At 39.7% G+C, this 24,690-nt stretch overlaps 1 protein-coding gene across 3 annotated transcripts in view; it reads right to left on the minus strand.

Moving 5' to 3' along the window:
* Positions 1 to 24,690, minus strand: part of Pid1 (phosphotyrosine interaction domain containing 1) — a 220,859-nt gene that overhangs the window by 157,127 nt on the left and 39,042 nt on the right. The window contains exon 1 of one of the 3 annotated variants that reach the window (XM_074071917.1): positions 2,929 to 3,083. The exons of the other annotated variants lie outside the window; for them this stretch is intronic. The gene's annotated coding sequence lies outside the window, so the exon portion shown is untranslated. Of the gene's footprint in view, positions 1 to 2,928; positions 3,084 to 24,690 lie in introns of those variants that run through there. 3 annotated transcript variants of the gene reach the window in all.

Below are 24,690 nucleotides of genomic sequence, written 5' to 3' on the forward strand. Positions count from 1 at the left end.
AACACCAACTTTCAAATTCATGACTTCCACAAATTAACTCACAATCTTTTACCAAAACAGAATCGCATTCAATCCTAGAAGGATATTCTTTCTCCATAAAATATCAACAAAATTTAGAGTTTCAAGAGCAGCAATGAGGAGCACAGGATTTTATGAGGTAAAAGCCACCATTTCAAGTCCCAGAGTCAATTCACAGTAGCTACTTAAGAGATGCAAAAGGCCTGGCAAGAGTATTTATTTCCTGTAAGAAGCCTCTGCAAGGAAAGTGTCCATTCAGCAGTTCTGCAGGCTAGTGTCTCACCATGTGACAGGCCCACTTATTCATAAACAAATCATTAACATTCTTGACATAAATCCATAGTGGACGATTAATCCCGACTATGATAATGTTTTGGTACATTTGCTCTGCCCATCATGAATGGGAGTGTTGTCTCACAGAACCCATCCCTGACAAATAAGAGACAAATTATGCCCCGTGAGAAAACTTGGGAGAATGAACGGCTTACACACCAATTACCGTCTCATTATCTGACTGATGCCGAAATACATCCTGTGTGCTTTGGACGAAATGTAGATTTTTCTTACTCAAACCAAAAAAAGAGAAGTATATATATAAATCCATTTACCAAGGTGATTTTTTTTGCTTAGCTTCATCTGTAAGCGACACTGTTAGGACTTTCCTCATAAAAGCAAATCAGTAAGTATGCTTATGAAAAAAAATATTCCTGTGTAAGTACAAAAACACAGCAAAGATCCACAATTATACTAATCAGTAGTTAGTATGGGTTTTAGATTTCAGGGTCCATTATATCCTAGCTATGAGCTATTAGAAAAGTGACATGAGTGAGAGAAACAATGTAATCAGAGAATAAGAAACTTATTTACATTAGACTCTAAAAAACCTGATAATTCCCTTAAATTCAGCCTATAAACCTTGCCACAGAACTTCTTCATGAACAAAAAGTGTCGATAAGCACCTATATATAAGAAGTACTCTAGGGGCTGGCGGTATGGCTCAAATGGTAGAGCACCTGCCTTGTAAGCAGTCCCAGTACCTCAAAAAAAGTACTCTGCAGGTTAAATGGCTTCAATTCTTGCTCTTTCACCCTGACATCAAAAGTTAAATACTGACAACTCTACAAAAGCAACAACTCAACGATTTTATTTTAAATATTAGTACCCCTACTTCTACCTACAAACCATCTGCTGAGCTGAACACCACACTTGTGCTGTCAGTCAGCACTTCATCCATTTGCAGTGACAAAGACAACACCACGGGCCTGTTTATTTCTCCAGAAGGCCCCTGGCTCTCAACAGTGGCAGGGGAGAAGAGTGGGCCTCACACTTGACCCATACTGGAATCACCTTGCGATTTTGCTGAAATGCAGATTCTGGGTCAGTAGGTCTGGCGTGGCACATGGTTTTCTATCAAGCCATCATTTCTGATAAGTTCCCAGGGAGGTGGGCATGCTCCTCGGACCAAATTTTGAAAGCAAGGTGGAGAGCACCTTGTAGTGATGATGGCCTGGTGGATTGATGGCTTGGTTCATTGTTAAGCGAGACATGAAAGCCTCCTCTTCTATCCAATGTTATTTTCTCTATTGCTAATACAATTATTAATCTAATCAATAAACATACAACTGGAAGCCAAGTCTCACATGACTCTTCCCTTAGAGTAAGATTGAAGGCAGAAATCTCAAAGAAAACTTGTTTAACATTAGTGTGGGGAGAAAGACCCTACTGTGCACCTGGATTTGCAGCTCTTTCTACCTTCCATTAAACAAAACACGAGGGCACAGCATAGGCCTGAACCTCTCTCAGCCTTAGTAGCCTGATCCATAGATGGGAATGCAAAAGAATGACTGCACAGTATTAGCACAGGACGAAATGAAAACTGAAATGTACGTTAGCATAACAGGTCTTTAATTATTATGAAACTGTACTCAATCTAATCCTTGATCTAGAAGAATGAGTTCAATCTGGTGTAAAAGACCCAGCTGGGTTTGAATCCTCGCTCTTACTAGCTACTCGCCTTTGGGCAGAATAGCTTAGCCAAGAGACTCTCAGACTTGACTGTCAGGTCTGTACCAAGCTGACTGCAATCATCACTCGATAAAAATTCAGATTCCTTTGCCTAGCACCAGAAATCTCTACAACAGGACTGAGATGGAACCTCAGTATCTGTGTTTTTAGATACTTCCCTAGCAAGGATTAGAAACTGCTGCCCTCACCTTCGGGCCTCAGACACTTCGCATGGAGTGATGATTTGTCAACAGGGTGTCTGCTGCCCACCCCACTGGGACTAAGACAGAGGGCTTGGTAATGGGCAACTGCTCCAATTGCCCACCATCACCCAAATACAGGCTGAAAGATAAACTCAAAGTGATGCCCCAAACTGGAGATGCCACTTCTCCTAAATTAATCACACATTTTATAACACTAACTATAACTGTAGCCAAAGCACCTGCAAGCTCCTGTCCCTGACGTTTTTCTCTCCTTTAATCTCCACAAACAATCCAATCACTCACTCAGCCCTGGCCCAGGGAAATGGTTTCACTGAATCTTCCCACCTATGAGCTCAGGGGTGGGTCCATTCCGGGTGGTCTCCAGACTCTGGCTTTCTCTAACACTTCTTGGCAACGTTCAAGTGCATGGGCCCACTTGCTCCCCTGGGCATGGCTAGGGAAGCAGGCCCATAGATCATGAGGGACAGGCTTTTTAACCAGAAGGGAAGAATTCTCTCAGATCACCTCTGCAGCTCAACTAGTCCCATCCAGTTTGCCTTGGAAGTGTATCCAATCTAAGCAACAACTGTCACAAAAAGAAACATATTTCTACCCTGTGGTTCTAAAAGATAAAGATCCCATTTGCAACTACAAATCTAAGGTAGAACAGAATAGGGCTTATAAACCATATTTATGCAAATACCTGGGAGTTTTGTTCAAAAAAGAACAGAATGTATTCTCTTGTTTCTTTCCTTCTTCTTCCTTCCTCCTGGCCTGCCTCCCTCCCTGTCTTCTTTCCTTCATTCTAAGAGCATTTGTAATTCTGCAACCTTGTTGAAACCTCTCCAACAAGAATATTATTTCTTGGCCTTGTTGTCAAAACAAATGTATTTTGTAACTCCTATGATAAAATGAGAGCAGGAGAGAGAGAAAGAGAGACAAATAGCTCTGGGCTATGAACCAAGCTCTGGTTTCCAATCATGGAGACACGGAGGCAATAAAGACTAGAAAAGCGGGTCTGGTGTAAATGACACCATTTGGTAAATGACAAATGATGCCTGGCTTTCATGGCTGGAGGTGGGAGGTGAAGGATGGGGCTGAGGCAGGGGGTTGCCCAGGAATGACCAGAACTATGGATCACAAATGAGTACATACTTCCTTTAAAGGTAGAGGTGCTTCTCAATTCTAGACAAGAATGGTGAGCAAGAATATGGAATTCACACTGTCAGTCAAATTTTCTCAAGAAGACTGCATCTGAAGAAGCCACACATTATAGGAACGCCCCCTGGGCTTTTGGTGCTTGGTATAATTTAAAATTCTACAAGCACAGTGCTAGCCAAAAGAAATATACCAGCCAGGCAAATGTGGCTCTCTGATCACCTGGTCAGCATCTGTGGTGGGGATGCTGACTGATCACCAGAATCCATAACTCAGCCTTCTTGGGCACTCAGCTGAACTACAGTTCTCCATCTTCCTTGGAATTAGGTATGAACCAATGACTGGGTTCTAGTCAGTGGGATGGAAGCAGAAAGAACATGTGTCTCTGAGGAGCAAATACTTTGAAGCAGCTGCTGGGCCCCCTCCTGCTGTTTGTGCACTTGTGCTTATGGGGTGCAGGCCATGAGGCCACAGTGGAACTGCAATGGAGAAGCAGCCTGGGCCCCGGTCCCCACATGGAAGACAGCCTCCAACTACTTGGAGTTCAACTTTGGAAAGCAAACATATGCAGTTGGAACTCATTTAGTATTTGGGGGCCTATTAATTACTGTAACCTAGCTTTACTTATTTAATACAGTTTCTAGGATCCACTATTGAAAAACAGTCATCCTGCATCACCCTTCCCAGGTTTTTACTTCACACACGAATGGAAAAGCTATTCAATTTCCTGTCCAAGACAAGTTTATCTTCAATTCTGGTTAGTTTGGTCGCCACGCCTATTCCAATTAGTTCACTTTTTATTTGTCAGTTGCTTGAGGACAGAAACTGTGCATTTCTAGAGCATTCAGAAAGATACTAATAATCAGTCTGAGTCACAGGCTACCATCCAATCTATCCAGGATGGATTACTAGAGAAGAAAATGAACAAACATTTTAAAAACCCAAACATTGAGTTCTTCTTATAAAATCCCCTTCCCTAAATGTTTGCTCAGTGCTCTTTCTTCCACTTGAGATGGCTCCCAAGGCAATGTAGTATTGGAAAGGAAATAAGAACTTAAAGACTTGGTTCAGATACATTAAGGGGGAGAAAGGGATGCACTCCAGACTGGAAAGAAGGGTGTGGCATAAAAACTAGAGAGGAGGGATCAGAAGCTTTCAAGACACTTTTCTTAGTATCTTTTGCCTCATAAAGTTCAAAGAATGTAGTTTTTGTCTTATAACTTTACTACTTTATATGCAGGTATTTTGTTGGCAAAGTGGGGGAAAACACTGAATGTCATGTGCAATATGGAGCTAGAAGCCAGCAGCGCACGTTGGCAGTTTAGGAAATAAGACCCATCCCTCCAGACAGGCTGTGGTATCAGCCACCAGCAGCAGTCCCTCTAGACGGACACCTAAAAGCTTAGTGAAGATGTGGTGAGAACAGTTAAGGAGGGTTAATCACTTTTTCCATTTACTCTCACCCAACAGGATTTAATTAAGTATACTTTAATTAAAATTCAATCAAGCTTTCTGTTGCTGTAGATAGCTGTTGCTGAAAATTACATTAACTAGCATTTCCTAAAACCTCTTTACAAATAAAGCTGCTTTATAATGAAAATATATTTATTGTGGTGATGAATTATTCCCGCCTCAAAAGTGAGAGGAGATTAGGGGGACAGTGAAATCACTTCATGAAACAAATCATACAAAGAAATCTGCTAGTAAATATGGAGACTGGCTTGGAGGAAATAAATTATCCATACATCAGAGAGCTAAATTCAAAACTACAGTAACACTTGTATCCAAGTTGCTGAGCAATGAGGCACTCTATGTAATCCAGTGTCTATCTTCCTTTGTTCTTCATCATTTTTCATTTAACATATTTACAGACAGACACGCTGCTGGAGACAATAGTCTAAAAACACAGTTGACCTCTCCAAATGCTAAATTTTGCCTGCAATGTATGAAAAATCTTTGCTATTTGCAGTTTTCCTAATGGAGTGTATGCTGTTACTAGGACATGATCATCACCCATGTGCACGTAAATTATGCTACTGGGTTTCAGTGGAGAAACCCTTTCATACCTTATTGAGAAGTGTATGATTCTCTACCCTTAGCTACAAAGTCTATGTTTCAATATACTTCCTGAACTCTCTCTTCTGCAGAACATGATGCAAGGACTTGTGACACACATTCTGGTACCATAGGACTTTCTTACCTGTTTCTAGCCAGACCCTGGGGATGTTTTGCATGAATGAGGTTGTCAGAAAAGTAACTTTCCTGAAAGAGAGCATCAGACTACAGCCTTCTACAAACCTTCTAACAGCAGCGTGCAGCTAAATGTGAAACACAATTAGCAAATTTGGGTTAGTCAGAATTTTAAGAAAACTGTATGTTCAAGTTGACTGGATTTCTTATTCAACTTGAGGTTGGGCACAATTCTGAAATAAATGCAGAGTTCTCTAATGAATAAGAATGTTAGTGGGTCTCCAACTCAGTCTTCTGGAATCAGTTTTAATGTTTACAGTTTCACAAATATAGAATGTATCAGACTAGTTTAACATGTAACAAATCCAGACCCACTCAGTTTGTTTCTAAAGTAAGGTCTTTATAACAACCTCTGTTCGTGGAATGAGCATTTTTCTGGGGGAAAATAGAGAAAAAAATAGCTGGCTGAGAGTTTTATAAAATACAAGTTTTTTCCTACAATGTTGTACTTCCTAAGTTATGTTGAAAATAGAATCGTCCTCAATGCCCTTGAATCTGGTGCCCAACAGTTTCTTTGGAAAAAATTTATAATTCCCTTTCAAAGTACTTTTTAGAGTTCACCTGGAGATGAAGTGGCAATCCATCACAGAAAGATGTTATAGCTGTCACATGTCGTATAATTTCTCTATTTTTCTTTCTCTGTCAAAAGAAACACAGCCCAGAATTCTGTACAGCGGGAAAGGGGAAGAGGAAACTCTACAAGAATGTCGCTGAGAAATAGGGACAAGTCTGAGGTCTCTCTCTCTCTCTCTCATGCTCTATCTGGAGCTGGAAAGGGGAACTAAATGCAGACAAGTGCCTTCTGATGTCCTATTTTACACCGTTATTTCCATGCTGAGGTGGCTTGGTAAAAATGCTAATAGACATAGGCCATAAAAAGAGATTAACAGGTTTCTTTGTTTTGTGGTGCTGGGGATAGACCTTGGGGCCTTGTACATTCTAGGCAAACTATTGCTCACCCTGTAAAAGGTTTTGTTTTGTTTTATTTTGTTTTCAAGGGCTGGATCTGGGGGTCATGACTGCCATCTGGGGGTCTAATAGATAGGATAAAGGACCAGTACCCTGCCAGAAACTATGCTGAGCACTTATAGGCTTTCACCATTTACTTATTGCAGAAACCCTACCAGACAGGTAATATTACTGCCATTTTACACAGGAAGGAATTAAACAGTAGTAACTCACCCCCAAAGCATAGCAAAGCAAGTGAAAGAGAAAGAATCAGAATAAAGAATTCCTACACCCTACATCCTAGTCATTCTCTTCTCCTGTGCACCCCAGTTGGCCCTCCATGAAGCACACACTCATCCTATAGCTGCCCCATGACCCCAAGCTCCTGAGCTCATTCTCCAAGCTCACTCTTAAATCTAACCACCCCTCCTTGTAACCAACAAAACAGATTACTGACGTCAGGGAAGGAAGTAAGAATATACTCCATGGTTCAGAAATAAAATGAATCCAGGAGCAGTGGAAGAGAGAAAAGCATCTGAGTTAAGGAGTAAGTCAGCCTCAGCTCCTGTTCAGGCTCTGTGACTTAGTAACTTTGTAAGTGTGGGCAAATAAATCAACCTCTCTAAGCCTGCATTTTTCCTGGGTAAAAGGCTAACTTGCAGAGTATCTGAGAGTTAAGTGAAGTAAGTGAGTGGAGTGTGGGTCTAGCACAGAAGGGGTGTCTTCCACCCTCCCTTCCATGCCTGAGACACCAGGCAGTCACAGCCTCATTCAACCTCACTAAGATCTCCTATCATTTTGAATCTCATTTCTCTCAAGTGATACGTTTGTCTACACCATCCATCTCCATCAATGGCTGGCTTTTTCCAGTTGGGGAAACTAAACTCAGAGGATCTAAGTCACCAATTTAGATCTCAGAAAGACAGGGAAAGTATCGACACAGAGAAGGGCAATTTCCATGTCTCAGGCTCTAGAACTCCTGAAGAATAATAAATTGCTTACAATTCTTCCTCTAATCAACTTCTTGGGTAGTAACATGCTAACCAGATAGTCTATTTCATGGGGATCCACTTCATCAAAATTCTACTAGTAATACACCCACTGGCATCAAGATAAATATTTTATCTCCCTTCTATTCTCAGTCCTTAACACAACAAATACGTGACATTTGCTGGGTACAGACATACATGATTTTTGTCTTTAAAAATAATATAAATCATGTAAATGTGTTGCCTTCATTTAAGCATCTTATTCAAAGATGCATGATTAAAAAAAAAAGAAAAATGCCAGTAAATTCATTACCAAACATCACAATTATACACAATCTTAATCCATGTATGATTTAATACAGAGTATGGAAGAAATCATAACAGATCTCCCATTTTAGCTTGGTCATTTCTCTTCAATTATAAGGAAGGAAACTGAAGCATGGAAAAGAAGTGGACATGCCTATAAAAATAAAGGAGCAGATCAGAAATACTGGGTATAATTAGGACTATGAAGCTAAAGAGTGCCTGCCTAGCAAGAGCAAGGGCCTGATCTCAACCCCAGTACCATGGAAAATAAAAAAAGATTTAAACACAAGCAATTAGGACCAAGTCCCAGACTCCATTCTATGTGTTTTATAAGTGGTATGACTTTTCAACCACACAATTCTGTGTGGTTGGTATTGATAGCCCCACTCTATAGATACAGAACAGAGGCCAAAAAAGACTAAGTAACCTGTCCAATGACCTATCTCCAGAAAGTAGTAGAGTGAAGATTTAAGCCCAAGTCACAAAACTGGCAGTCTATTTTCATAACCATTGCTCTTGACTGAAACCTAGGTCATAGGATTCCCCTATGATAGTAAGCTTGGTGCTATTACACCCTGACCTGTCCTGCTGCTGAGAACCGAGCAAGCATCCAGGGCCAGTTAGTCAAGTGTGCTTACTTCTCAAGAAGTAAATATACCCAAAGGATATTGAAAGTCTTGATCAACTACAAAACAAATCTTTAAGTATTTAAATTTTAAAAAACATTGTCAAGTGTGGTGGTATATGCCTACAACCCCAGAACTTGGGAAGCTGAGGCTGAGGAGCTCAAGTTTGTGGCCAACTCAGGCTACACAGCAAAATCCTATCTCAAAAAAAAATTTTAATTTAAAACAGAATTCTAGAATCAAATATGGGGAAGGATTAGGACACACTAGAGAATGAAGGAGAAAGAAGAAAGGGTGTTTTGTTAATTTGTTTTCACTACAGATGTTTGTACATGATTGTAAAAAAGGAAATTGACTTAATATAGAACAACATATAGTGAAATATCAGTGATTCCTCCCTTTTTTCCAAATTTCAGTGCCAAACCCCAGAGTCAACCACTATTAGCAAGGTTTATTGTTTTGTTTTATTTTGTTCTAATTTTTCTGTTGCATCTCTTTCCAGAAATTTTCAATGCATTGGTAAGCCCAAGAAAATTTTTCCTTCCTTTTTTTCTTTTTTAAATATGGAAATATGATCATACCATTTGTACTGTTTTACAGCTTACTTATTTTCTCTACAGCATTTCTCTTCCCTCTCTCCTTCTCCCTTTTTCTGTCTTTTCTTTAGTACCTATACTGTTATCTTAAATCATGGTTCCATGGTTTCACCAATCATATATGTATATTTAGTTTGTTTCTAGGAGATGGGATGTTAAAATTACTATTATGATAAGCACTGCTGAGAAGTAAACATACTTTAAGCAACTACGAAATAAATTTATAGAAGGAAAATGGGTCAAAAAGAATATGCCTTTTTTTCTTGACACATATAACCTAAACGCTCCCATAGCAATTCCATTTCTACCAATAACAGCAAGGTATGAAAGTGCCTATTATCCACTATTCAACAGCACCGGGTTTTATCTTACTTTTTAATCACTACCTGCCTGATAGTTGGGTAGGTGGTGGCAGAGGCTGTTGAATGAATATTATTGCTATTGCTACATTTTACAGCTCTTTAGTCAAATGAGGCTAAATATCTTTCTGGATGCTCTTTTGTAAATGCATACTTCCTCTCTGTGAATATTTGAGTCTTTCCCATATTTCTACTGGGCTGTTTGTCTTCTTCATATTGTCTGTGAAATTGCTTTGGCTATTAACAAAACAGATCCCGTGTTAAGTCAGATGTTTTGCAATACATTTTCCCCTGTGTCATTTACCTTTTGGTGATGTTTGGGGTAATCTTATAAAAAGTTTTAAATGCTTACTTAATCAAATATACCAGAATACAGCATGCTTCTCTCTTCTTGAAAAAACACTTGACCCTGAGCAATCCATGGACCAAGCAGGTGCTCCTGGAACAATCTAGCATTCAACGGAATGGGCAAACATGCCTCAATGAGATGCCCAGGAAAAGGTTCTACACGTGGACAGACACAGACTTGAATTCAAAAAACAAAATGTATGGACCTAACTTCTGATCAGAACACATTTTATCATAAGTTCAAATATGTACAGACATAGCAGTAGAAATTTTATTATAAAACCAGAAAAAAACAGAGGAGTTAAACATGTGCTTGTGGTCTCTAATCAATGTCCTGGAAGTTTACCAGCCTGCCAAAATGTAATCGTTAGCACAGCTGACCATTTGTACTGCCTTATTATTATGGTTTCTTAGTGAGGAAATCAGAATCAAATCATTTTTGTGGCACCTGAATCACCTCTTCTGAACATGGTTTGAAAGTCACTGAATGCCAATCAAGGGCCAGCATGGAGAACATCGTTCTTCCTACAGAAGAAGTTACCCTCGGTGACCCATCTCTTTTCATTCCTGACAGCCAGACACCCGTTTAAGCCAAAACGTCCTTAGAAAGTGAAGCCCTTAAAACTTGGCCTTGAGGCCCTCATTGCAGGTGCCTAGGCAGCTGAACAACAAGACAGGTTTGTAAAACAGCTAACAGCAAACGTGATGCCTTGCCTTGCAGTCCCTTTGTCACATCTGGTGGCCATGTACTTCGGCAGTACATAGGAGGAATGGACACTCACATTCATTGGCAGGTTTCGCCTCTAGCTCAGAGCATGGCAAAAGGGGCCCTGAGCCAGTGTCTGCAATATAGCAGGGACTTGAGAAGCAAACAAGTCAACATGAATTAGTACAAATGCACACAATACAGGCTTGTGTAGATGCACTCACAAAATTCTGATCCTTGGAACTGAAATGCTCCACAATTTTGTTTCCTGAGTAAAAATAAATGGCAATAAAATCATTTCAAATCACTGATGGTGGATGGGGGGGACAAAGGAAAATGATGGAGAGGGTGAATTCAACTATGATATAGTATAAAAACTTTGGTAAATACTAAAATGTATGCCTAGTACAACAACAATAAAAAAAAAAAGGTCAATAAAGTAAATAAATAAAATAAAATCGCTGACACTCTCTACCTGTTTTCCTATTCCTTACTCCCACGCATCCTATGCCCATTGTTATGTGGTACAAGTTGTAATCACAAGGTAACTCTTGCTTCACATCTACAGAAATCAATTATTGAACCAAGCTGAAACAGGACATGCAGGGTAGGGGGCAAGATCAAGATAAGCAATTGCCTGGAGACAGAAATGCTACCCAAGAAAGAATGGAACCACAGGTCTCAGAGGACAGGTAAGTAGGCAAACAGGATGTCCAGTGCTTGAGAGAAAGGGGATGAGCACAGCCTGGAAGCAGATTTGACATTCAGAGGACAGATTTGTTGCCCTGGGACTCAGGGAAGAAAGGAGGAGTAGACAGGTGGCCAAGGCCCAAAGGCACAGGCCCATTTGAAGAATGGGAGAAAAGAAACTACAGTAACAAAGGGAAAGATGGGGAGCAGGGATGTAAGCAAACAAGCTACAATTTGCCCAGTTTATTGATTTGCTCAAAGAAACCTGCATGGATCTGCAGAGCCAAGTTAACTTATTGTCACCCAACCTCTCTTCTTTATAGTAATCCTCAAAGCCCTTCTTCCTCAACTAAATTTTCACTTTCAAAGTTCTAGAGTTGTTAAATGGAAACTTTCTATTGAAGGCAGTCTGTCAAACCACAAAATGACACGCATTGATTAAGGATCAGTTCAGACTTCAGTGAATGGTAAAGGTAAATGGAATCCAGGGATCATCCAGTTCAGAAATGGAGGGAAGGAAACTTGTCCAAGGTCACATCACCAATACGTGTCAGGAACAGACTAACGATAATAAAAATGTGGGCGCATGCAGTGCTAAACACTCCAGATATATATCCAACTAAACCCTGTGATGCTATTCAATCTTTTCTACAGAGGAGCAGAGGTACAGAAGGCTGGGTGACTTGTCTAGAACTAGCAAGTGGCAAGCAGCCAGGTGACAGAGCCCCAGGCTCAGGGACATTCTTAATTCACAAACACTGAGCCACAGAGAGTCAGAAGTGGGCCCAGACCACACAGGTTGGCCACCAGGACTGATGGACCCTGCTCTCCAGTGAACAAAAAGCAATGCATTTGGGAGCCTATGTCAGGGAATTGGACAGGGCCTGGGGGCTCCAACACCCAGGAGATGGCAATGTTCAGGACCCAGCCTGGCAAACAAGCAGGTACCATCTCTGAATTTCACCAGGCCTCACCACATGACTTGGGTCTTTTCTAGAACCATGGGTTTATTATCATTGTATGTCTTTAAATTGACCATTTTCATGTATCAAATAGCACTAAACTTCCCTACTAGTGCAAATTAATGAGGTGTTGTTATAGGGTTTTATTCCCCTGGGTGTAAAATTAAAACTAAATAAATAAAATAGTAATTGGAAAACTCAATAAGGAAGCTATTTAGCTCTAAGCTGTCAATGTTTACACCAGTGTTTTACTTGCTATGATTTTACTGTGCTATTCTGTCTTGGTTTTTTTAGCTAAAATAAAGTTTATAAAATAAAATCTAAGCTTATTTTCCCCAAAATTTCACCAGATTGCTTCAACCCAAAAATATTTTCAAAGATATTCCCAAACTCCCTGTCCTACTAAGTTGGCAGCTCAGTTTACACTTGCTCCCTGTACTGCTATGTAACTACATCATGTACATGCATCTGCTGGCCTCCGTTGTCTTGAATCTGTCTTTGAGAACATATATTTTAGACTACATATTTTTGAATAGAATGACCAGCTCGTCCAAGTTTGCCCTGGACTTTTCTGACTTGTGCAGTAAAAGTTTGACATAACCCTAAGTCTCAACCAAAGTGACAGCTGATAACTCTTATTTTTGAGCCTCTGAAAGTCTTCAGTACTTATGAGCCTTACATCTACCTCAATACCTCCCTGTAGGTTCTCATGCAATCTCTAGTTTCTATACCACTCTGTACCTAGGCCACACTCCACTATAACCTGTACTGTCCATGGTACAGTGGCCTAACCAAAGAATTTCAATGAGAATTCAGCTTCTGGATCCACAGCCCTGTTCACCTCCACTTCTACTCCATTCTTCTTTTTTCTTCTTGTTTTGGGTTGTGTTTTCCTTTGTTAGACTGGGTCTCACTACATAGTCCAGGATGGTCTGAAACTCACAATTCTCTTACCTCAACTTCTCAAGTGCTGGGATTACAGGTGCATGCCACCATGTCAATACTCCCTTCCTGAGATTGTCTCCTTGTTTTGCCATATCTACCTCCAATAATTCCTTCTCTAACTGCTTCATCACTGCCCCCTTCCATCTGTAAACCTTAGGCTTTCCCAGGGTTCTTCTTTCTGTCATCTTCTTCAGAGATGATACACTTACCTGGACATCCCTCACTCTTCCAACTTCAACTATGCTCACCAACCTCATAGCAACCTGGTCCCCAGCACATCCAAAATGGAGCACAACATCTTGCTTCTCCTCCCACTCCTCTTAACAGCACCTGCACCCAAGTAAAGAGCACGGCAACCTCTTTGTCTCCTCCCTCTTGCCCATTCCCACATCTGAGCACTCACCAAATAATGGGGATCCACACCAACATTTCTCTCAGGTCACTCTTCTCCTCTCCATCCCCACACTACCATGCCTTGTGGCAGCTCTTACTACATGCTCCCTCCACCATAATAAAGGCTCCTGGGTGCTCCCTTCCACTGAAAAGCTCTCAAGGTGATCAGAATTTTCCAAATATAAATTCAATTATGACATCTTCAATCACTTTCCAATGCCTCTATAGACAAACTTCAAACATGTTAGGTTTATATCTGGAGCTTGTCCTCACTTGTCTCCAACTTACCTATTCAGCCAGATCATAGGATACTCCCCTCCACACACCCAGAACTGCAATAGGCCACAAACATTTCACACGCACACAGGCCTGAAACGAGCCACTAACCTCTCTCGTCCCATTTTATCCAGTATTCTTATTTTTCTGTATTTAGTCCTCACGCTAATCCACATGTAGAATTTTTGTATTTAAATATATAGTACAATTATAAATTTTACTTTTTCAATTAACATCATTAATATTCCTATATTACTCTATGGCTTTCATGATTAATTTCATAGCTATGAAGGCTGTGATGGTTTGATTTCATGGGTCAACTTGATTGAGTTACAGGGTGCCCCGATATTTGGTCAGACATTCTGCCAGGGTATGTCTGGGTATGTCTTTCTGAATGAGATTAACATCCGAGTTAGTAAACTGCATAAAGCTGATTATCTCCCCAGAGTGAGTGTCATCCAATGTGTTAAAGGCCTTACTGTAATGCAAGACAGAGTGAGAAAGAATTACTCCCTCCCCTTGAGGTCTTCAAGGTGGACATCCATTTTCTCCTGACTTTAAACTGGGATCCACTGAAATCAGCACCATTAGCTCTCCTGGATCTGGACTTTTCATTCTTCATGGTCATATGAATTAATTCCCTACAATAAGTCTTGGCCAGGCACAGTAGCTCAACTCACCAGAAGGCAGAAATCAGGAGAATCTCGGTTCAAGGCCAGTTGGGCAAAAAAGTTAACCAGACTGCATCTCAACCAATAAAAAGCTGGCCGTGATGGCATGCACCTGTCATCCCAGCTATGCAGGATGTAAACAGCAGGAACGTGGTCCAGGCCTGCCCAGGCATAAACATGAGACCTTATCTCAAAAGTGACCAAAGCCAAAAGGGCTTGAGGCAAGACTCAGGTGGCATAGTGCATACCTCACAAGCGTGAGGCCCTGAGTTCAACCTCAAGTACATCCAAACACTTTTTCAAAAGAAGTCTTCCTCTCCCTCTCTCTTCCCTTCCTTCTCACCTCCCTTCCTTCTCGCTCCCTTTCTCTCTCCTTATGCATACACAAAAAATTATTGTGTTTCTCTAGAGAATCCTAATACTCAGAGAGCCACAATTTATGGAGTCACTTCGCTGTCACAGGATCTTTTAGTGGCTTCCAATCTTTTTCTATTGCAAATATTACTGCAATAAACATTCTCTTACACATGGCCGTCGTCATTTTAATAATTGCCTCAGGATAAATTCCCCGGAGAGGGACTGCTGAGTCAAAGTGTGTGGAAATGTCGTAAGTCTTTATAATTGTTGCCAACTTGCTTTTCCAAAGAGGCTGTACAAATTCCACAGTCACCACACCAAGGATTTTGAAATTTCCCTAGCACTGGCCTAAACAATTTTTAAAAACCTATTATCGTTCATTTAAAAATCTCTAAAATGCTATTTCATTATTATTTTAATTTGCATTTCTTTTATTGTTAATAACTGGATTTTTTCAAGTGAATATTTATTCAATCCCCTTGTCCATTTGCCAACACGGTGTGTCCTATGCATTGGTTAAAATATTTGTGATAAAATTTAAAACTTTGACTATCATATTTGATGCAAATATTTTCTTGATCTGTTTTACTATTTGCTTTGTACTACATTATCATTCATTTTATAGAAATCTAACAAGTCTTCTATAAAGAAACTTCTAATTTCTTCCTTCATGATATTCTAATAGTCAAGATGAAAACAATTCCAAGACCCAGGGTGGTCAGCTGTACTGGATGTAACGTCAGAGCAATGGAGGCTCCGACTGGGCTGCACCATTGTCTACCATGTGGGCATTGGCAGATTTCTGGACCTTGGTTTTCTTATCGATAAAGTCAGGAGTGACCTTCAACCCCAGGCTGTGCTGAGTCTTGGAAGAGATACCCTTCCCTTTGTAAGCCTCTCCATTGTGCCTGGCTTCAGGAAGCACAAAACCCAACAATACAACTGCCTCCTTTGCATAATCTCCTGATTGTCTCCATAAATTAAGCATCTGTATCTAACTCTGTACCTTATCTAACTTTTTTGGAAATTACCACCACTCTTTCAAAGATTTCCTCTTGTTTTTTTATTCATACATTATTTATTCCCATCTTTTACAATGAACTATCACTGTGGGCTCTTCAAAATAGGTAAAATTAAAAACAGTGAACCATAAGGTAAAGAAATGATTAACATTTAGGCAGAATCTCTCTGTAACATAGTTTTGGTTTTCTACTATATTTCAATTTTTGGCGTAAAAACTATATTTTCCTGTTGCCAACACTTTCTAATTAGCAATGTAGTATACTTGACTGACCATTGGATTCAGAATCAAAACCCTGCATTTAAATGCCAGCTCTGAGGTACTGCTTTGTAGCAAATCATTTAGCCTGAGCCCTTGATATTTTCCTAACTCCCAAGAATAATATGAGACTTCAGGAGGATAATGTCCGTGAGGTATAGGGAAGGGATATTTTTCCCAAGGTTATGATCACAATTATTACAACAAGGTTTGGTTTCCATGTTCCTTCACCTTCTGATACATGTCCCTGTCCTCATGGCATGGAAGTTAAGAGCTTGGACACAGGAGTCTAAAGAGATTGAGGCTATTGGATTTGGAATTGATCAGCTTTGGATAAACATGCACAGCTTCCCTGAGCTTGTCTTCCCATTAATAAAATGGAGACTTGCTGAGTATGGGACGTGTGGAAGCGTTTCCAGCCTGGACACACAACAACGTGGTGATGGTCACCCTCCTTGGCCTTCAAAAGTCACTCTCCACCCCTGCATACTGCACTCTTCACTTGCCCTCAGGCTTCTGAGAGAGGTCAGGAAATGGGTGGAAAGGAAAAAAAGAAGCAACTGGAGAAAGACAGAAAGGTATTATTTGTTATCCTGTCCTTCTTCCAGGGTTAGGGTTTTTGTAGTGGCTACTCTCTTGCACCCAGCGACATATTTCCTGATCAGAGGCCTCTCTTCCTAGACCAGACTTCCTAGACTGGGCCTTTTAAGACTGGAGGCCATCAAAGTTTCCCACTGATGGTGGCCTTTGGCATGTCATTATCTCCTTCTGATACCTTCAATCCCATCGAAGGTGGTGTGTAGCGAACATTCTGAAGTCCATTCAAAATTAGTCTTTTGTGTATATCTTATGTTTTTAGCCAGAATGCTGATACAAACCTTATTAGTTTTTGTATTAGTACAGTCAACCTTATATATTCATGGGTTCCTTGGATTCGACCAACCACAGGTGAAAATGTTTTTAAAAGTCTAGAAAGCTCCTAAAAAAGTAAAACTTGCATCTGCTGCAGGCCACACACTACACAGTATCCACATAAATGAAGTGACATGTGGACCTGCCCTTATGTAACCATGTGTCTTTGAGCACTATGTGTCTTGTATCTTGTTTGTGTGTTACCTGTGATGGTTGCATGTGTACTGAACATATGCAAACTCTTCTTCTTGTCATTGTTCCCTAAATAATACAACAGCTATTTGCATTGTATTAGGTATTTTAAATAATCTAGAAGTGATGGAAAGTACATCATCAATGTTTGCAGGTTATATGCAAAACCTATAGCATTTTATAGAGAACACTTGAGCATCTGTGGATTTTGGTATCCATGGGGGCTCCTAGAGCAGACCCCCAATGGATACCGAGGTACAGCTATATGCAATGTTCTTATCCCACACAGGCCTGTACCATGGCTAAAGAGGAAGCGCTTCTCACACACTTTCTAACCTTGTATAATTAGTTTAATAGTTGCTTTAAAGGTATAGAATTTCCCGTTAGCAAATTTTATTGCATTTTCTCTGAACTATCATATAAAGCAAGGAATACATTGAGGAACTTAAACATCAGGTGAGCATTCCAATTTGGATGCTGAACTGACTTGCTGTCATTTCTCCTGCCCAAACTTAGTATGGGGTGACACCACCCAAGAGGCTCCACCTCCAAGCTGTGATTAGTGATGTTTCCCATTAGTACATCTGAAGTTTGTACTCTTGCAGCTGGCCACGTTCATTCTGTCTCAGAGCTCTGGCCAAAGAGCATTGCCAGAATGTTCGCCACCACCCAAGTGTTCAAGGAAATCAGAGCCTTGAAGAGTCTCTCAGTACTGAAAGTTCTCTGGTCTTCTCAGATGTTTCTTTCTCATGAAACTAGCCAAGAATAAAGTTAAATCCAAAATAAACTCACATATTTCAGAGGCTGGGACCATTTCATGGGTGAAAAATGCACTGGCAGTTGTTACAACAACAGAGGGAGGAGGGAAACTGCTGGAATGAACCTTTAAAGGATCAATTTGCTCCATTGTCACTGTAATAGCACTGAAATATTGCCATGGAAGAAAATGGGGTGTGGCTTTTTAAAAAATTTTGCTAACTATCAAAGAGCAATTTCCAGAATAGAAATGCTCTTTCAAAGAAATCTGTTCTTGGGCTGAGAAATTGATCTTCAGGTTGACTATGTAAATGAAAAACAAAGAAATGCAAACTAAAACATATACAGGAAGAAATACCATTCTGAAATTTGTATTGTTTATGAAAAAACACAATTTAGCTGGGTGCTGAAATATGAAGGATTACAGTTCAAGGCTAGCCTGGGCAAATAGTTCACAAGACCCCACCTCCAAAATAGCCAGAACAGAAGGGACTGGGGGCACAGCTCAAGCAGTACAGTACCTGCTTTTGCAAGTGCAAAACCCTTAGTTCAAACCTTAGTCCCGCCAAAAAAAAAAAAAAAAACGCACAATTTTTTTTTCATTTTTCTTTTATTATTCATATGTGCATACAAGGCTTGATTCATTTCTCCCCCCTGCCCCCACCCCCTCCCTTACCACCCACTCCGCCCCCCCCTCCACTCACCTCAATACCCAGCAGAAACTATTTTGCCCTTTATCTAATTTTGTTGTAGAGAGAGTATAAGCAATAATAGGAAGGAACAAGGGTTTTTGCTGGTTGAGATAAGGATAGCTATACAGGGCATTGACTCACATTGATTTCCTGTGCGTGGGTGTTACCTTCTAGGTTAATTCTTTTTCATCTAACCTTTTCTCTAGTACCTGTTCCCCTTTTCCTATTGGCCTCAGTTGCTTTAAGGTATCTGCTTTAGTTTCTCTGCATTAAGGGCAACAAATGCTATCTAGTTTTTTGGGTGTCTTACCTATCCTCACCCCTCCCTTGTGTGCTCTCGCTTTTATCATGTGCTCAAAGTCCAATCCCCTTGTTGTGTTTGCCCTTGATCTAATGTCCACATATGAGGGAGAACATACGATTTTTGGTTTTTTGAGCCAGGCTAACCTCACTCAGAATGATGTTCTCCAATTCCATCCATTTACCAGCGAATGATAACATTTCGTTCTTCTTCATGGCTGCATAAAATTCCATTGTGTATAGATACCACATTTTCTTAATCCATTTGTCAGTGCTGGGGCATCTTGGCTGTTTCCATAACTTGGCTATTGTGAATAGTGCTGCAATAAACATGGGTGTGCAGGTGCCTCTGGAGTAACAGTCTTTTGGGTATATCCCCAAGAGTGGTATTGCTGGATCAAATGGTAGATCAATGTCCAGCTTTTTAAGTAGCCTCCAAATTGTTTTCCAGAGAAAACACACAATTTAAATACAGAAGGACTTATCCTTCCAAACCAAAATTATTCAAATAAGTGGTCAGTTGTGTGGCTCAAAATGACAGCCATTCACCTTGGCATACATTTAAACACATTAAATTTAAAGATAATTCAAAAATTAGTTCTTCAGTCACAATAGCAACTTGTGGTCAGTACCACCATACGGACAGTGAAGATTACTGAATATTTTCATCATCACAACATTGAGTCAAACTACTTAATCCTACGCACATCTGCATTTTCACTGATGGCAGGTCAATAAGCAGCAAGCACAACTTACTATGACAACAGTTATCCATTCCCCCTGATCTCAGCCTTCCTCTTCAGAGATTCATAATGCTAACAAAGCTTGGTAGTCTTGCTGTATAATTCTAACCAACAGGATATAAACAGGACAGCAGAATGCAAACAACTCTACTAGAGATGCCTTGGAAACTAATTTCCCTCATATAAAATATTGCAGCTTATCCCTACTTTACCTTAAACATATTTTAACTGGAGCTGCAGCAGCTGTCTTGTCCCAAATGACAAATGCATGAGGATGAAAGTCCACACACCAAATGCGACAGAATAGACCATTTTGATTGCAGAAGCTAACCAAACCAATCTGTACACTTTTTGTTACATGAGAATTTGTATCCCTATTGAGGTCACTATTAAAAGGTTTTTATTAGGTGTAGTTACATTCCTGTTAGAAATGTTAATCCACAATGGAGAGGTTCCATCAACTAAGTAGTCTAAGACCTAATATAATGCAGGTCACCAGAATCATTAAATCCAGAACAATCCAACCGCTGGTAACAATTTAAAGGTATATTTACTTTCGTGCCAATGGCTACGTGTATTTAAGCAGATGATGTAATATCAAAGGAGTCTGACTAAATTTTACACATACTATTTAATTTGTATGTATGCATTATCTTACAAATGTATAAATATATTTTTAAGCACGTTGAGAAATTATAGGTTAAATAGCAATGTACTGAAGGGTTTAGTAAGTATCTGAGTATAAGTGTTTGCATAAGTTTTCTGTTCTAAAATTATTCTTGGAGAAATAATTTATTCTTGTGTAAATATATGTAAAATTCCTACACATCCAAACGTACATATGGATAAAGAATTTCACACTCTTTCAGATTTAAGTAAAAATGGATCTGCTAAAACCACATTGGTAAGTTGCTTTCCTGAAATGATCTTAGAAGTTAATGGAAAGACTCCTTTATGCACACAAGTAGCATTTATTGGTATCTAAAATCCCACCACAGGAAATACCATTCATGTAAGTAAAACAGGAGTTTTAAAGCCTGGGAAAAATACAGTTCTCCTTACAAACCCTTATTGCTCTTTGACATTACTTGGGTGAGAAACACACTTTCTCACAAAGACAAACCAGCCCCCCAGCAGGCAAAAATGTGGAGGCTCATCAAAATGGAATCATGAGCACATAGTCTGATGAGTTTGCTTTTCACCCTAACCCAATGTCATCAAGATAACCTGGGGCCATCACTAGGTTCATACATTTAGTAAAAACTGTGTTCATGGTGAGAGCTGAATAACAATTTGAAAATAAATTAATAAATGACCAGCAATAAAAACAAGTAGGCTTTGCGCAACAGATCGTACTTTCTCCTACAGTCCCACCTTCTCTGGGAGTCAGCCAACAAGCTAACCTTGAAGCCACCAAGGCCTCCAGTTGCTGAAGCTATGTGTCATGTTTATTTTTACCCCAACTTATGAGGTTGTTGTTGCCTTGTTCCAAACAAAGGGAATGTTTAAATGACCAATTAATGCTGAAAAATGAATTGTTATATAGGTTTCCCTCAATCAAAATGTTGTACCATACAGACAACTCAAATTAATTTATCCACGGGCTTTCAAATGTCAGGCTCTTATCTCCCGCCTGACTTCCCCATATGTGCCTCCTTCCTGGTGGAGTGAGGTTTCATCTTCAAAATGTCCAAACCAAGAAGCTCTCTTTGCTTCATGCTCCCTACATCGTGATGTGAGATTCTACAAAGAACACATCTGAAGTGGGCTTAAAGCAGATGTTTTACTCAATAACTTGACTCAGGTGATATATTAAGTTTTATTTAGCTCTTATATTTACACATGTGGTATATATTAAGACTTTTATAAAGGCACAGAGTATGCCGGGAGAAAGTTCTGCTAAGACTTTATGAAGTAAAACAAATGCCTGATTTGGTATTTTTCTGACATTTTAATTCATTGCTTATACAATTCTCTAATTGCACCATTGAACTTTGGCCTGAGAAAGAATGCCAGTCTAAAGAAGAGCAATTCTTGCTATACATTGTCAAGGACAGTTTAGATATACCCATGGGTAAATTATCTGGAATTGTAATTTGGTGCCCACCACAGGTATCGTATTGTTCTCTGCCAATGAGAGAAACGGGGGGAGGGGGTAGAAGGGAGAGAGGCACAGAGGGAGAGAAGAAAAGAAGGGAAGGAAGGAAGGAAGAAGACAGAAGAAGGAAGGATGGAAAGAAAGAAGAAAGGAAGGGAGGGAGGAAAACAGGGAGGGAACAATAATGAACCTTGGCCAGCAAAGCAGAAACCACTAGGATTTAAAATGCTGAAATTCTTTACTAAGTCCTGTGTTTTGCAATATGAACCCGTCTTGGCCTTTATTGCACATTTGGATTAGACACCACTCAGATCCAAAGCTTGTTTATCTCTGTTACAATTGGAAGTTTTTCTGTGAATAACTTCTATAAGCCACTTTGGTATAAAGCCCCTTTAAGTCCTTTGGTTTGTCAGATCTACAATTTCACTGTTTCACAAGCTTGGACCCTAATGGGATTTAAATCAGCCAGAGGAATTTATTGCTGCCTTTGGGGCTCTGGTAATATTTGCTTGTGAAGGTTTGTCTGAGTTATAGGGGATAAAAAAGTATTTTATTTTTCATTTTTTATATCAAATCACAGTCTATTTTTCAAGCTACAGTACACTTCAACTTCTGAAGGAGTGTATTTTACATATATTATGTTTATTGGATATATATCTTCTTGCTAATATATAATGTGTTTGCATATATATACATATTTATGCAATATAAAGTATATGAAGTATACTACTCATTTCTTTGTTTTTCTTTCTTTCATGTAATACTTAATATTGTTTATTGAACTGAAAACTCTCAATATCTCCTCAAAAGATAATCATGGAAATCAGTAAACTTCTCTTACCTCAATAACACAGGACAACCTAGCAAAAGGGAACTCATACCATGCCAGGTTCTGAGTTCTCACCGCAGGAAGGGGTCCAGTGGAAGCTCAAGCACCAAGGACCAGAAACAAGATTCAACACACACCTGAACCTAGAAACTGGATCAGAAGGCTACTGGGACTACACAAACACTCTTAGTCCACCAACAACCAGTGAAGCCAATGCAGCCAACCACAAGCACGCAAGATCTGGTTCAAGTACAACACACAGCCCCTAATCCAAAGACTTCAGACTCAACCCATCCCTCGGGTGTATAGGGAATTTATCCAAGTCCCACATTTGACCTGTGATGGTAATTTTAATAATAAAATGACCCTGTCTTCCCTGAAGCAGATTCCTTTGTACATGAGCTCGGCCTAAGATATATCATCACATGCACATGTCTCATCGAGATCACACAGACACAATGCCTGTCACTTGCTTACTACTTGCCAGGTGGCAAGCATTCAACTTATACTCTCTCTAACCATTGAAGGCAAGTGTTATTAGCTCCATTTTACAGCTTGGGAACTATGGGTAGGTCTCTCACTGATAAAGTAGCAAGATCAGAAATAATCCCAAATTTGTGTGGCTTTGGAGCCAGTTGGAGTGCTACTGTAGAGATGTCTGCTCTCAACCATGCAGAAATTCCCAAACTTTGGTCAATTCCCTCTCATAATGAGGTTTTTATAATGTATGTTTCCTCAACCATGTATATATGGAGAGACAGAAATTAGAACTCTTTTTCATTTTTATTTTTATATTTGCTTATTGACTGATTGATTGCAGTGCTGGGGATTGAATTTACAGCTTTACGCTTGCTAGGCAAGTGCTTACCACCTCAGCCATGTCCCTATCCTTCTTGTTTGTGTTTTGTTTTTGAGATAGGGTCTTCGTAGCTTTGCTTGGACTCGTCTAGAACTCTTAATCCTCCTGCTTCCAGTTCCCAAGTACCTGAGATTCCCAGCATGTACCACCACACCCAGGTAGGAAGTTAACTCTCAATGCTCTTCTCCCTCATCCAACCACCCATTTTCACTCCTCCAAAAACATAAATTTGCATACGTATCTTATACATATATGTGTATGTGCACATGTAACTCACACTTATAGGAAAGAAGCTGCTAAATAAAGTATGTGAAATATAAAGTAAATGCAAAAATGGTACCTGTTGAAACTGTTCCAGGAATGGGGAAAATGAAAGAGAGCAGCACAGGGGGTGAATTCAAGCATGATATTTTGATACATTGTAAGAACCTTTGTGAATATTCATCATGTACCCCCACCTAGCACAACAATAATGTAAATAAATAAATAAATAAAGTATGTATAAGCTAAAGCAACAGAAAATTGGTCTGAATTGAAATGGAGGATCTGTTTAGGTCTGCTTCTCAATATCATCACATGGCCACTAAAAGAAATGTGTGTTCCATTTATTAATAAAGCTGAGCTGTAACTGGTCAAATGGAAAGTGCCAAGATACTCTTACTATCAGAGAAGGCAAAAAAAGAGAAGGCGGTGGATTTCTTCATAAACTGTAATTCCTTAGCTTAATTTTGTGACATAATTTAAAAAACAGAATGGTTAAAACTATGCGTAACTTTTTATAATACGATATGAATTATTCTAAGATTAATTGTTAAAAATTGGAATGAGAGATTTTAGAGGTGCAGAGCAAGCCCCAGGATGAGAATTACAAAAATTCTGTAACACGGAATTTTCCAAGAGTAAAGGCCAGCTGGAGTACTATCAGAAGAGCAAGGAATCCCTTAATTCTAGAGGTACATGGACAGGGTGGGTGTGGGGTGATGGAAATGAAAACCAAGTTGAAGAAAGGAAGTACAGAGACAGAGAGTCTTTAAATCCACATAACCAAGAGTAGGCACAATGCTGCATTTGGGATGATTACCATACACAGAGGAAGTGTCCACTGCCAAGTATGTATTCCATTTGTTTTTACAGGACCACTTTCATCAGCCAATCAGCAACATTTATTGATAATTAACTACAATGCAATGTGTTGGATAATTCACAAATGTGTCTTCACTCTCAA

This window comes from Castor canadensis, chromosome 4 (assembly GCF_047511655.1).
Source record: "Castor canadensis chromosome 4, mCasCan1.hap1v2, whole genome shotgun sequence".
Taxonomy (NCBI): Eukaryota; Metazoa; Chordata; class Mammalia; order Rodentia; family Castoridae; genus Castor; species Castor canadensis.